Here is a 14696-nt window from a genome sequence, read left to right as displayed (position 1 = left end):
TAATCACAAATTTTCTCTCTTTTCATGAGATCTATTTGAAAGATTCATCACAATATATATATGGTAGGCTACTTATCCTATAGTGTTGAGGAATTAAAATAAATTGCACACCATAAACAATTTGATACATATATTAACAAATATTGCAAAAATAGATCAGGGCAAAAAATATAAAGAGCGATAAAAATATACAATATAAGAATAGAACAATAATCGAAATCAGTAAACTATCACAGGCTAAATACTATTCTATAAATTTATAGCACGAAACGTTACCATGTGCTTTTATCTTTTAATCATATGCATCCTTTTGTATGTAGCTGCGATATAAGCTTGCTAATACTTGTCGACTTGGACAATTCCATTAAAAATAGGTTCCTTGGAATCAACTTGATAAATTGGCAACCAATAATCCAAATATATATATATTAAATTCTCTAGTATCTAATAGATTTCTTTGTAATGAATATATATTTTATCTCAGGGTGCAAGATTCGGCACCTGATGGAATAAGTAGAGCAATTCATCTAGTGAATCAGAGCTACAACAAACTATCGCAAATTATATTGCAAAAATTAAAGATCATATGAATATGTATTAACAGCCTAGATTTTATACTTCTTTGATTTATTAGAATTTCTGAAATGTACTGACTCATTATTCCTCTAATAAAATACCTTTAATACTATCTTTACTTGCGCAAGTATTTTTTATTGAATTCTTAATTTATAAGAGAACCCTTTCGACGAGCTAGCTTTGATTATTAGGTAATTTCGAAGCACTGAGGGCGCCCGTCACTAATTCAATATTTCTCACTCACGTGTCGAAATCTTCTTATGAGCCGCTGATGTCGATCCAACTCCTGGTGGTCCTGGACTATGGTAGCCGGAGTCTTCTTTTCCAAGGGGTTACAAAATTATTTAAAAATGAAAATGACTTCTGCTTTATAAGAGCATCACAAAGTCTTATAAGAAATTTAATAATTCAATCTAACTTTAGCTTTTTACAAGTTATAGCAAGGTATTACGCTCTATAATATTTAGGGACCTCTCATGGTGGCATTTGGCAGGCGAGTGATGGTTCTCCTTTCTCAATTTTACAATTCTTATTTCCGACTTTCAAATTTACATAAAATTTGAATATCCTAGTCCTCCGCCATTTAAGGTTCAAATAGACCGTACTAAAATATTAAATTATTACTTATGTTGTGTGTTTAATAATTCTTTGCTTCGTGCCATATCCATAACATAGACTATATAACAATTTTATACAAATTCTAATCATTTGTAGAAATATATATAAATATTTTTGAATTGGCATACTATTGCCGCCTATTAACTGCCATTATGTGATTGGTGCATGCAAATTGTTTCAGTATTCATGCGCTTGGTAACCTCCTATTTCCTGGATACATTTAATTATTTTTATTAGGTTTTTACTTTCCTTGCCCTACTACCATAGGTAAGGAAAGTATTGCTTTCCAAAAAAAATTAAGGTACCCCAATTTCAAATTTTCTATACGTTTCAAGGTCCCCTGAGTCCAAAAACATGATTTTTGGGTGTTGGTCTGTGTGTGTGTATGTGTGTATGTGTGTGTGTGTGTATGTCTGTGAACACGATAACTCCATTCCTAATTAACCGATCGACTTGAAATTTTAAACTTAAGGTCCCTATACCATGAGGACCCGACAATAAGAAAGTCAATAAAATTCAATTCAAGATGGCGGAAAAAATGGCGGATAATTACTAAAAAACCATGTTTTTTCACGTTTTTCTCGAAAATGGCTCTAACGATTTTCTTCAAATTTATATCATGGATAGCTATTTATAGCCCTATCAACTGGCATAAGTCTCATTCCTGGGAAAATTTCAGGAGCTCCGTAATATTCTTGAGAAAAATGGCGGATAATGACTAAAAATCCATGTTTTTCACCGTTTTCCTCGAAAACGGCTCCAACGATTTTCTTCAAATTTATACCATGGATAGCTATTTATAAGCCTATCATCTGGCATAAGTCTCATTTCTGGGAAATTTCAGGAGCTCCGTAATATTCTTGAGAAAAATGGCGGATAATGACTAAAAATCCATGTTTTTCACCGTTTTCTCGAAAACGGCTCCAACGATTTTCTTCAAATTTATACCATGGATAGCTATTTATAAGCCCTATCATCTGGCATAAGTCTCATTTCTGGGAAAATTTCAGGAGCTCCGTAATATTCTTGAGAAAAATGGCGGATAATGACTAAAAATCCATGTTTTTCACCGTTTTCTCGAAAACGGCTCTAACGATTTTCTTCAAATTCATAACATGGATAGATATTTATAAGCACTATCAACTGGCATGAGTCTCATTTCTGGGAAAATTCCATGAGCTCCGTAATATTCTTGAGAAAAATGGCGGATAATGACCAAAAAACCAGGGTTTTCACGGTTTTCTCGAAAATGGCTTTAACGATTTTCTTCAAATTTAAACCATGGATAGCTATTCATAAGCCCTATCAAATGACATGAGTTCTTTCCTTGGAAAATTGCAGGAGCTCCGTAATATTCTTGAGAAAAATGGCGGATAATTACTGAAAAACCATGTTTTTCACGATTTCTCAAAAATAACTTGACCGATTTTTTTCAAATTCATACCCTGTATAGTTATTTATCAGCTCTATCAACTGGCATGAGTTTCCTTTCTGGGAAACCAATGGGGGGTCCACCCCATCCTTGGGAAATGGACTTAGTAACCTCCTTCTCGTGCATGAGGTAGGTAGGTAGCGCAGTTCATAAAAAGAACACATAGTCGAGATATTTCATCTGTAGAACAGCTGTTTTGACGACTTTAAAAAAATGACGACTAAAAAAATCATCGAATTTCACATTCACACAAAGAAAAAGTACTTTGAAAACAATTATATATACACCATATACAGAAGTCTGATCGTAGTTTCAATATGAGCAAGGAAAGTTGTGTGAGTGTACCACACCAGATTTTTTAAGTATGCCCTCTTCATGCTAGTTAATTTTCTATATATTACTATTTATCTCATGCATCATAATAGTTAGCCACGTGACCTTTTGTTCTTCCAAATTGCATACCGTTTTGCCGCAATAGATCTCTGCCAAGGGGTTTGGTCAGATTCTACGTTGCATGGCTCGGTCGATCGTTAGGTCGCCGATCACTAAATGTTTATGCCTAACCTCAATCTTCAAAATTTTATATAATATTATATATTAGCAAAAAATTATTTCAATTCCTCTTAGGCTATTGTACCGTTTAGTCAGGACAAGCTGATGTTATCTAATCTTTATGTTATCTCCTTGGCGATATTAGCCAGTTACTTTACTCAGACCTATTAGTATTTCAGCTAGGGATTCTTAAATCTACCCAAATTTCAATATGTTACAGTTGCTAACGATGTTTTTCTTGAAAAGTGAATTCAATGTTATGGCTTGTTAGGCCTATGCAGAATGTTAATGCTCACATATCGGTTTCCGATCTCATACCTAAAGGAAAACAGAAGACTTGACACTGTGGAGCGACACAAAAATGCACAAGAAATGCATACAATACAATAATTATTGTAATCTGGTTAACTGAAAATTCATTTAAAAAATAACTGAAATAATAACTGATGGTTATGAATAAAAGAAGTTGGAGATTAAAGAAATGTTTATGATGTTAATATTGTCTACAACTGGAATAGTTGTTGATTTATTAGTTGATTATTGTATGATTATAAAATTGTCCACAACTAAAATAGTTAGGTTATCTGTAACATAGATAATAATAGTTAGGCCTATTTATGTATTGATATTAAAGATTTTTTAAAAGTTATTTATCCAATTAATTTGATAAATCAATTTAATTATTCTATATAGTAATAATAATAATTTTATAATGAAATATTATTATAATAAGATAAAACAATTAGTACCGTCTGCAAAATAAAATCTGGTTGGAACGAGATTTGAACCTAGGACCCACAGTCTATCAAACTGCGCCCTAACCGTCTTGGACACCATACACTGGTGAGATTGGATGCGAAAAAGTAGCTTTAGAGGTTAGTTTATGGTTTTTCAAATATTTCAAAAAAACCGGAGGTCTTACCAAAAATCGTTACACATACGTTTCTGCGCCTTGTTCCAAAGAACTTGAATACCAAATTTCATCCAAATCGGACAATAACTGCGACTGTAACTACGGTACAAACAAACAAACAGACAAAAGCCGATTGAGTCGAAACTAAAACCTCAGCTTCACTTCGGTCAATTATCAGTATGAGTAGAATGAGATGATGAATCATATAGAGACTGAAGAGTTTCACAATAATATTAAGCAAAGAAAAATGATGAAATATGTAAAAGTTGAGGTATTACTGGAATGTTTTCACATGAAACTGTGAAGTTTGTATCTTTAGGCGGGATGCACACCGGAGAAACGCATTTCGTGAAGCCCTCTTTCATGAAACTTGTTTCATGCAATCCGTTTCACTCGCGCATGCATACAAAAGAAACGTTCCCTGCTTAATCTTATCAGTCGATTGCGATCAACTTTCGTTTCACGTTTCCTGAAACTTTTTTCACGGAACGCGTTTCTCCGGTGTGCATCCCGCCTAAGCAATGAACGTTTCTTTTGTATGCATGCGCGAGTGTAACGGGTTGCATGAAACAAGTTTCATGAAAGAGGGCTTCACGAAACGCGTTTCTCCGGTGTGCATCCCGCCTTAGATGTCCACTCTCAGAAAGTGTCACAGGCCTAGGAGAGAGGGAATAGATGATAATGCTTCATAAACTTCTGATTGGAAAGCTTTTGAAATCTATATGATCAGTCTCTGAGTGTGTGATAGTGAGTCAGTTCACTTTCAAAACTTACTGTTATTAAGTGATGATTCATTATAATCATCATGATCATTACGGTATCCGTCATAATGTCATCATCATCAACATACATTCAACAACATACAGTTTCATAATAAGAGTATAAATTGACAAAAAATAGTTATAATAATTACTATTGGAACGAGGAAAAGAGGTCGCCCGAGAACACGTTGCTGGCTGCAGGTTGTGGAGAAGGATCTAGCGTGCCTAGGAGTGAGGAACTGGAAGAGACTGCTTAATCAGAGAGATGAATGGAGACGAATTGTTGAGGAGGCCAAGGGCCACGCAGGGCTGTAGCGCTTCGTAAGTAAGTAATAATTACTATTAGGAAACATTTGTCAAACAAGATAGGTACTCTGACAAGAAACAGTTCTGAGTGATGAGTTTAATCTAGTTCTAATAATAATACAATAATAGATTCTAAACATCCATAATATCTGAATCCATTCATAAACGCTTTCTTAAACAATGTAACGCTTTCTCATGTACAATAATTCCACATCTCCAAACAGAACACGTTGATACGTCCCGTTGAATTTGTACAATGAAACAAAGATTGAGTAGGTGAGCCATGAATGGTTGAAAAGCAGTAGTGTGATACAAATTTATCTGCACTTCACAGCTCCTTTTCTGATAGGATTAGGATTGGATGCCAGAATCCGAGAATCATCTACCAAAGATGGAGTTAGAAAGTGAGAGAATGAGGAGAGGAATAGAGAAATATTGAAAGATTTGTTAAGGACGAAGCTAGAGAATTGGGAGTGAGAAAGGGGAGGAGAGAGAGATTGAAAGATTTTCCAGAGACGAAATAGAGAATGCAGAAGTGAGGAATGGGAATAGGAAAATATTGAAAGATTTGTCAAGGATGAAGCTGGAGAATGTGGGAGTGAAGAAGGGAATAGAGAAAAATTGAGAACGGGACAGAATCAGAGAAAGAGAGAGTGAGAGAATGGATGTAGAGAGAGATTGAAAGAGGGAGTTAAGCAGAGGATAAGAGAGAGGGTACGAGAGACTGAGCTTCATTTCAAAATATTGGAAAATCTGCCAGAGATGAGGTTAGAGAATGTGGGAGTGAGAAAGAGGAATAGAGAAATATTGGAAGATTTGCTAGAGACGAAGCTAGAGAATGTGGGAGTGAGAAAGGGGAAGAGAGAGAGATTGAGAACGGGACAGGATTGGAGAAAGAGAGAGAGAGAATAAAAGTGAAGAGAGTTTGAAAGAGGGAGTGAATCAGAGGATGAGAGAGAGAGTAAGAGAGACTGAGCTTCATTTCAGAATATTGAAAAATCTGCCAGAGATGAAGTTAGAGAATGTGAGAGTGAGCAAGAGAAATAGAGAAATATTGAAAGATTTGTCAAGGAGGAAGCTAGAGAATGTGGGAGTGAGGAAGGGGAATAGAGAAAGATTGAGAACGGGACAGAATTAGATTAGATTAGATTCTTAGATTAGATTCCTTTAATTATGTATGTTACAATACATACATAAATAAGAATTAGAGAGAGAGAGAAAGAGAGAGAGAGAGAAAGAATAAAAGTGAAGAGAGATTGAAAGATTGAAAGAGGGAGTGAATCAGAGGGTGAGAGAGAAAGGGTACGAGAGACTTAGCCCCATTGTCAAAAGGTATAGAAGTCAACAAATAATCTTATATCCTACACATCCCAAAGAGCAACAATCGAAATATTATACGAGTGTTCAGATTTGTTGATGCAACCCCATTTTGCAATCTTCGGAAATTTAATGGGTATTTGATAAGAAGTTCAAGGAAGAACATAGTGATGTTAGAGAGTCAATATTTGATGAACCAGATATGAATATTATAATGTATAGCAGTACAGATGCTATACTATTCCTAATAAGGAATCACTTCAATATAGAAAATTGAAGATAACGAACGTTACAATCATCCGATCATGATTAAGTGAGATTATAGAGGATACATAATTGGTAATTTTTTCAATTCTCAATCTATGGTAAGATAGATTTGATGTCCAGAATTGAATTCAATTGATATTTTATTATATATATATAGCGAGTTTTTGCAACTTCAGTTGTGTTGCTTCTCGCACCCCAATCGCCATCTTTCCTTATCTATCCAGTCTCCTTCAAAGAGACCTCTACTCTCCATTTCAATGTGGACATTGGATACCCCATTTCTTTCGCGGTCTTCTACGCCTATTTCTGTTCGCTGGTACCCAATTCCATACTTTCAAAGGAAGTCTTTCTTCATTCATTCTGCGCAGGTGTCCATACCATTTCAATTGTTTCTCTCCAATGACATCCATTATTGTGTTTTTTGCGCTCATTCTCTCTCTTATTATATCATTCCTGATTCGCTCCAGCAACGTCAATCCTAAACTCCTCCTCCAGTACATCATTTCCGCTGAAAGAAGTTTTTGAGTAGTTAATTTGTCCACACACCACACTTCTGACCCATACGTCATGACTGGCTCAATCATTGCCTGGTAAATATTTTTTTTTGTATTTTTGGTTATGTTGTTATTCCATAGGATTGGATGTAGTGCTCTTATCATATTTTTCCCTTCCTTATCTTCCCCATGATATCCGCTCTATCCCTTCCATCATCACTAATAACAACGCCGAGGTACTTGTACTCCTTAACATTTCTAATCAATCCATTTTCAGTTTCAATATCCTGTCCTGTGCCTCCGAACTGCATATATTATGTCTTTTCTGTGTTAACCTCCAAGCCCCATTTTTTGTATTCTTCTATCAATTTTATTATCATATAGGTCATGTCCTGATGATCTTCTGCTAAAACTACCTGATCATCCGCGAAGAGGAATGTATGTACCTTGGAATCCTCCAGCTCAATTCCCATTGGGCTGCATTTTTGTGTCCATTTCTTTAGAGCAGTACACATATGAATTTTGAATAGGGTTGGAGAGAGGCAGGAACCCTGTTTGACCCCTTTGGTTTGAGAAAAGGCTTCAGAGTTTTTATCGCCAATTTTTATTACTGCTCGATTTTCCTTGTACAATGCTTTCACTGCATTTATGAACACATTATTTACGCCTGCTTCCTTCATTGTGAGCCATAATTTCTGTAATGGAACTGAATCAAATGCTTTACACAGATCTATAAAAGTAGCATGCAATTCCATACCTCTGCTAGTCGCTTTTCTATTAGATGTCTCAGGGTGAATAGATTGTCCACACAGGAACGGCCTGGTCTGAATCCACTTTGCTCCTCTATTTCTATTATTTCCTGTTCTATTCTATTTTTTAAAACTCTTTCATAAAGCTTTCCAATGGATGATGTTACACTAATACCTCGATAATTATTACAATCCCTTCGATTTCCCTTTTTGTAAATGGAATGTATATATGATATCTTCCAGTCTTTAGGAATCTGATCTCCTTTCAAACACCTGTTAAAAATTTCACACAGCAGTTCCAGCATTCTCATGGTGGCGTTTTTAATTAGCTCGATGGGCAATATTTTATTGAATACCTATAATAAATGCCCCTCATGACAAACTTTAGCTTGATGCACACCTGAGGAGGCGCGATGCGGCATTTTATCTATATAGATAATTTTCCAACAGCAAAATAAATAATTTACAAAGCAATGTCTTTAGAGCATGTAAGTATTTAACGTGAGGCCGCACTGCTGGATGGTTACACACAGAACAGTCATTTTGTTTTTAGAATAAAATACATAGACGTGTTATGGAGTTATGGAGAGATAGTTATGAAGCAGCACACACTTTTATCTACTATCTACCGACGACTGTTGTATGACGCAATGATTATAGCAGCTGATTTTTATTACTGTGTCTGGCCAGCTCACAGATCTTCTCCAATAAGGATTACATGTAAACTTAGAAGGACTGTAGGAAAGAGTACTGAAATCGGATTTTAAATTTGATAGGCCATAAACCTGGTCCTGAACATAACGAACACAACTGAAAAAAATAATCATATTCGGTGCACACATAAGAAATTTATTGAATGTCAAAATTAGATCAATTCTTATTCAAATAGATTAGATGATTTCAGAACTTGAGAATGAGATCTTGAATGAACGGAGAAGTAGTGAAAGAGAGTAGGAGAGGAGAAAAGAAAACAATGAAGGAACAGTTCATTTGTTGCAAAACAGATGTGTTGACGATGTTGCCAAACAAATTTGTAGACAAGGTTTGAACAATCTCTTCAATTCGAAGATTGAGATATTAATAAAATATTAATAGATCTCAAGATCAATTTCTAGCTAAGCTTGATTATGATTTTCAGAATGTTTAAAATGTTTGATCTTATGGAAGAGGAAAACAGTGGTTTACTGGCTTATACACTAATTCACATTAAATGACGGTAATGCTAATTATCAACAAATTTTACAAAGCATAAACAATTAATCAATGACAATAAAGATTGAATGAATGAATGAATGAATGAATGAATGAATAATTGCTTTTATTTTAACATTGTTTCCTAGATAATATTATACAAGAACATAATTTTAATTATAAAAAGCATTAAACCCTTGGTCAACGACCGTCAGGGTGAGGTTTGTCATGAGTAGACTCCATACAGAATTACACATTCTTGTTATTAAAATACTTTTCCCTTAGTGTTCATTCAACAGTTCACAACGCACTATCCATTGAACTCTGAAATCAAGTAGTGTCTGTATTTCCATGCACCAACACAGTATGCACCTATCTTTAGCCAGTCATCTCCGTTTAGGTAGTTCTTCAGATCTTCCCGTGACAATGCTGCTCTGCCAAAGTGTTGCCATCTGAACTCGACAAGTATGGGACATTTTCCAATGAAATGCGTGACATCCTCCTCCTCCTTCCTATTGCACAATGAGCAGAGTCTGTTCCCGTTGAATGAGTACTTATTGAGTCGGATCAATTCATTTCTTGCTTTGAAGAACCACTTGATGAATTGAAAGCTGGAATTTTGAAAAATGTAATCATTCCAGTGATTGAGCTCTCGGCGAATGGTGTACCGCTGGCTCATGGCGACCCGCTGCATCTGTTGATCTCGCAGCTTACTTCCAATCCTGTCAATCGTCTGGTCGATGTTCAAACTACCTGCTGCTATCCCCTCCCATGGAATGCCAAATAAGTCATCCAGCATCCTCCAGTCATCATACAGAAATAGCCTTCTTCGAATCATCAATTTCAATAGCATACATGGATATCTTCCTTCATGCAGATTCAAACATCGCTTTACAAACTGAAGGTGTAGCCTTATTGTATGCAGGAAGATTGGACAGACTCCGGTCTCCAGAAGCAAAGCCTGATTCGGGGTGTACGATGGGAGACAAAATACCTTCTTAAGGAAGAAACGCTGGATACTTTCAACCACATCATAGATTCTTCCTCTATAGATTCCTCCTCGGAGGAAGGAAGACAATAAAGATTGAATGCAATTAGAATAACAATGATATAATAATGTGATGTAACTTCATAAATCGGCGGTGTTTCTTCAACAAATATATTGTCGAAAGAGACCAATAACAAAGATAATCGATGTAGAGGATGATGAAAAAATCAAGCGGGAACAAGGAAGACAAGGAAGCTGGATAAAGATAACAGAAGAGAGAAACAGTGGCGGAGATATTTTTTTCAGATTCAGCTTGTTAGATACAGAGGAGAGGACGAATGTGAAAATCAAGGGAACTTGAAGCTGAAAAACAAGGGAAGAGGAATAGAGAGGACTAAGAAATGAAGGGTCAAGAAGGAAAAGGACTAGGGAAGGAGAAAGGAAGAGAACAAGGGAATGAGGAAGAGGAAGAAGGAAGTAGCTGACCACAGAGCAAATGTGTAGACAGGCTTAGTAATGAGCGTCTGGTAAGGTCAGACAATGCGGCGAGTTAATGGATAGGCACACGCCCTAATGATGATGTATGACTCCGACAAACCATAACTCAATCTTCCCACACTCACAACCCTTATTCTTTCTCCTCTTCTTTCAATTCTTCCCCTCCTACTTCACCACACTACTTTGTAGTGTTGTGTGTGTATCATTGTCACTCTCGTCTCTTTTCCTCTAATTCTCTCTCTTCTTCTACTCTACTATTTTGCTTTGATATTTTGTTTTGTTCACTGATGTTTTGTTCAGATTTTGTTTCCTACTTTCTATCCTTCACATCCAGGCTTCTTCTTCATTACCTCCATTAAGTATTTTTTATTGATTGATACAATAAGTACATCATTTAAATGATTGGGAGGGGAAAATGAGGTAACCTTGTGCTATTCCTTTCCCAAATTTAGATAAGGTTACACATAATAACCTTGCTCTGCTTGTATGTTTTGTACAGAGAAAGATCAATGAATATATGAGCTTTACACAGAGTCGAAAAATGGGTTAAGTATTGTTGTTGTTCACTTTACAAAATTTGTAGTCCCTAATTATTTTCGCAAAATGGGTTGTGAGGTCATTCTATACCATTTTCAAATCTTTGAGCGAGACATGATTGTGAAAATCTTCGGATAATCATAAGAAAAAAATTCATTTTTGTCATAGTCATTCAATAACAGTTGTTTTACATGCATGACTCCCCTTTCTGTGAGTGTGGAGCAGTCCAGACTGTGAGACACATAGTGGAGGAGTGTCCCAGATCAGCATACACGGGTGCACATGAAGATTTCCTGGTGGCTAAACCAGCATCAATAGCCTACTTAAATATGCTGGAAGCATGCCTCTAATTTCCAGGTCAAAAGTGACTAAGATATTTTCATTCGTTTTATATATAAATTTACTATTGTTTTCTTTTTTTTCGAATTTTGTGATCATAAATGTGTTATGTATACTGCCATACGCTAAATAAATAAATAAATACATGCATGAAATCAAGCCGGTAAATAGCTGATTGTTGACCAAATAAACATATGATTCTCATTACAGCATACTATACTGTGATAGAATCATATGTTCTCTTTACAGTAGAGTATGTTTTTTAGTTTCGGAATAGGAACAGCTACACTGTTGCAAAAACCCGCCGTTTAGCGCTCCAGGTGGAAGTTTGGTCAACTACAATCAAGAAATTCCTGATTCGGAATTTGTAAACTAGGTTATGTTTACAAAATGCATGTAGTAACTTCAGCACAAGCAGGTAATGTTTTCTACTTTTCAATTATTCTTCTTTGGACTGCTATGACAAAAAATAGTGTACGTTACTTCGACGTGAATGTCTTTTGCAGTTCTTCAATGAAACACTGCTGAAACATCATTCTCGACTGCAAAAGGCCCCTTCTCATCCTTGTGACGTAAGATACCATTCTGATAGTATATTAATAAAAAATACCCATTTTAATTAATTTTCAAAATATCCGTGGATCTTCTCTCTTTTCTTCTATCGCTTTCCTCAATTTTTTCAAATCTTCTACTCCTTGTTATCACATTTTTCATCCTTCCAGCATAGGTATTGTTCCTAATAATTTCCATTTCATCCAACGTTTTTTTTTCATATTATTTCACTTCCAGATTCCTTTTTCTCTCTGACACCACTGACTCTCTCTTCTCAATAGCTATCATCTAGTTTTACTCCATCTTCTTCTTTTCCCTTTCAGTTCATAATTTTTCCTTGAAAATTTTTGTCAACTGGAGATATAACGGATATCACACTGATATTCGCCAAGATTCACAATAATGAAATCATTTCAATTGTTCAAGAGAGCTTATTCATTAATAAAATGTTGTACTCAAATTAACCAATTGATCGTATTCAATGTAAATTGGAAACACCTTATTTGGATGTATATGACTCTTCATTGTCAAAACCACTTATTTATTACAACAGTTTATTACAGAGATTGTCACACCACAATTAATCTCTAGTAAACTCGAAGCTTGAAGCAGAAGGATATAATATCGTATGGATGAAGCTCCACAATTGGCCATCAGCTGTCGACCAATTTAGATAGAGCTCTACTGCCATTGGCCGAGACTTGTTACGCGAGACAAGTATAGTCATATCAATGTCTAGTCTCGACCAATGAGTATTATCAAGATTATCAGATTATCAAGTTCACCGTCCATTGGTCAACAGCTAATGGCCAATCGTAAGCCTTCACTCATACTATTTGTTCTGCTGCTAAATTTTTCAGCTTACTTCGCCCTGAAAGCCTTCAGTTCACTAGACCGAGTACAACAACCGAAACTAGTATTTCAGATTGTTCCAATAAACTAGTGGTTTCGAGAGTATCATGTCGTTTCCTTGCTTACAATATCAATAATAATATATCTTACAACACAACTCCAGATAGACGAGGATAATGGAGTTATTTTTTCATCAGCAAATAAATCAGTCAGATTTTCATTCTCGATCAAACATTGTAATCGAAGATCCATAATACAACTTCCACGGTTCCGGTACTATAGAGTTTTGATGGAACTAATTCACCATCTGAGTCTATCACCAATGATATACTACTGACTTTTCATACATTGAGGTATTTTGAGAAAAGGTGTATAGAAGTAGAAAAAGAGAAGTTACACGCATAACAATTCAACTCAAAGACTGATTCAAGAATAATTGATATGAAATGATCAGATTCACAATATTATATTGAAGCTATTAAGTGGAATAAATAGTTTAGTGATACATTGTTCCCGAGCAGCTCATACACTTTTTCCATGTTGAATTGTAATGAATTATTGAAATGGTAATTCCGAAAAAATTACAGTCGTCTCAATCACCGAATAATAATGTAATCTAATGGAACCTATCCAACAAAATCCAATTAACAAATCGATCTTAGATTCGATGATGTCACGCTACGTTGGTTTAATTTATTTGATATTTTGTTCAACTAAAACTAGCCCTTGGTTATTGTAGGAAACAGAAGTCCCATATCGAAATTTCATTATCAATCAATGACCTGATTCAATATAACTTGTATATAGTATGGTTTCATGTGTTCACTATTATTTACAAGAATTTATTGTTACTTCTATTACTTTTCCAACACAGAGAAATCATGACTATAAGGTAATTGCACCATCAATCGCACCGGTTTATCCAGATGTATTACATTTGTATTCCATTTAATTTCCGAAGATATACGACATCAGTTAATTAGCCTCATAATGGGCTGTTACCGTATAATATAACGGCAATTTAAAAGGAAAAATAGCTATTTTACGTGCTCGGTTTATTTTATTGGTTGCAATAAATTATCGGTTGGCGCAGCTCCTTATTTTCCTCCTTCCCCTTCGAGGAAACGAAGAAAATCTGTACTGGAAAATCGCGAGGGTGTTTTTCCGGGACGGGGAAAAGTGTATGGGAGGAAAATCGTTTGTGGGGATATTATTGAATAAAGATTTGGTGTGGCTTGTGAATGTGTGAGCGAGTGTAAAGGTTGGTGAAGGGGGAAAAGGGAAAAGAGAGGAAAAGAGGGAGAAAAAGAGGGGATGCGATAAAGAAAAGGAGGAACGCATAAATAACCGCATGTCGTTTATTCACTGTCTATAACTGCGTCTTGAGGGAAAAGCGTTTCGCGACTCTGGTGTATCTCTTCTTTCGTTTTCCTCAGGGATTCGCGAAAACGCGACGTATAAAACGCTTTTAAAAACGTTTGATGCTCGCTTGAGTATTGAGGAAAGGTAATTGATCAATCAATCCTACTCAATTGATTGTTTAAGCTTTTTGTGTAGTTGAGAAGTTGATATTGTGGTAATTATTCATATTGAATGAAAAAGACTAAGAAATTGTCAAAACCACAGATTTATTGATACTTAGAAAGACCGGTTTAACAGAGATTGACAATGGTGTAATAACCGAGACCGGTTTTTCTAAGTATCAATGAATCTGTGGTTTTTGACAATTTCTTAGTCTTTTTCATTCCATTGTT

Source organism: Nilaparvata lugens, chromosome 6 (assembly GCF_014356525.2).
Source record: "Nilaparvata lugens isolate BPH chromosome 6, ASM1435652v1, whole genome shotgun sequence".
In the NCBI taxonomy this organism is placed as follows: Eukaryota; Metazoa; Arthropoda; class Insecta; order Hemiptera; family Delphacidae; genus Nilaparvata; species Nilaparvata lugens.
Note: the sequence above shows the minus strand (reverse complement) of the source record.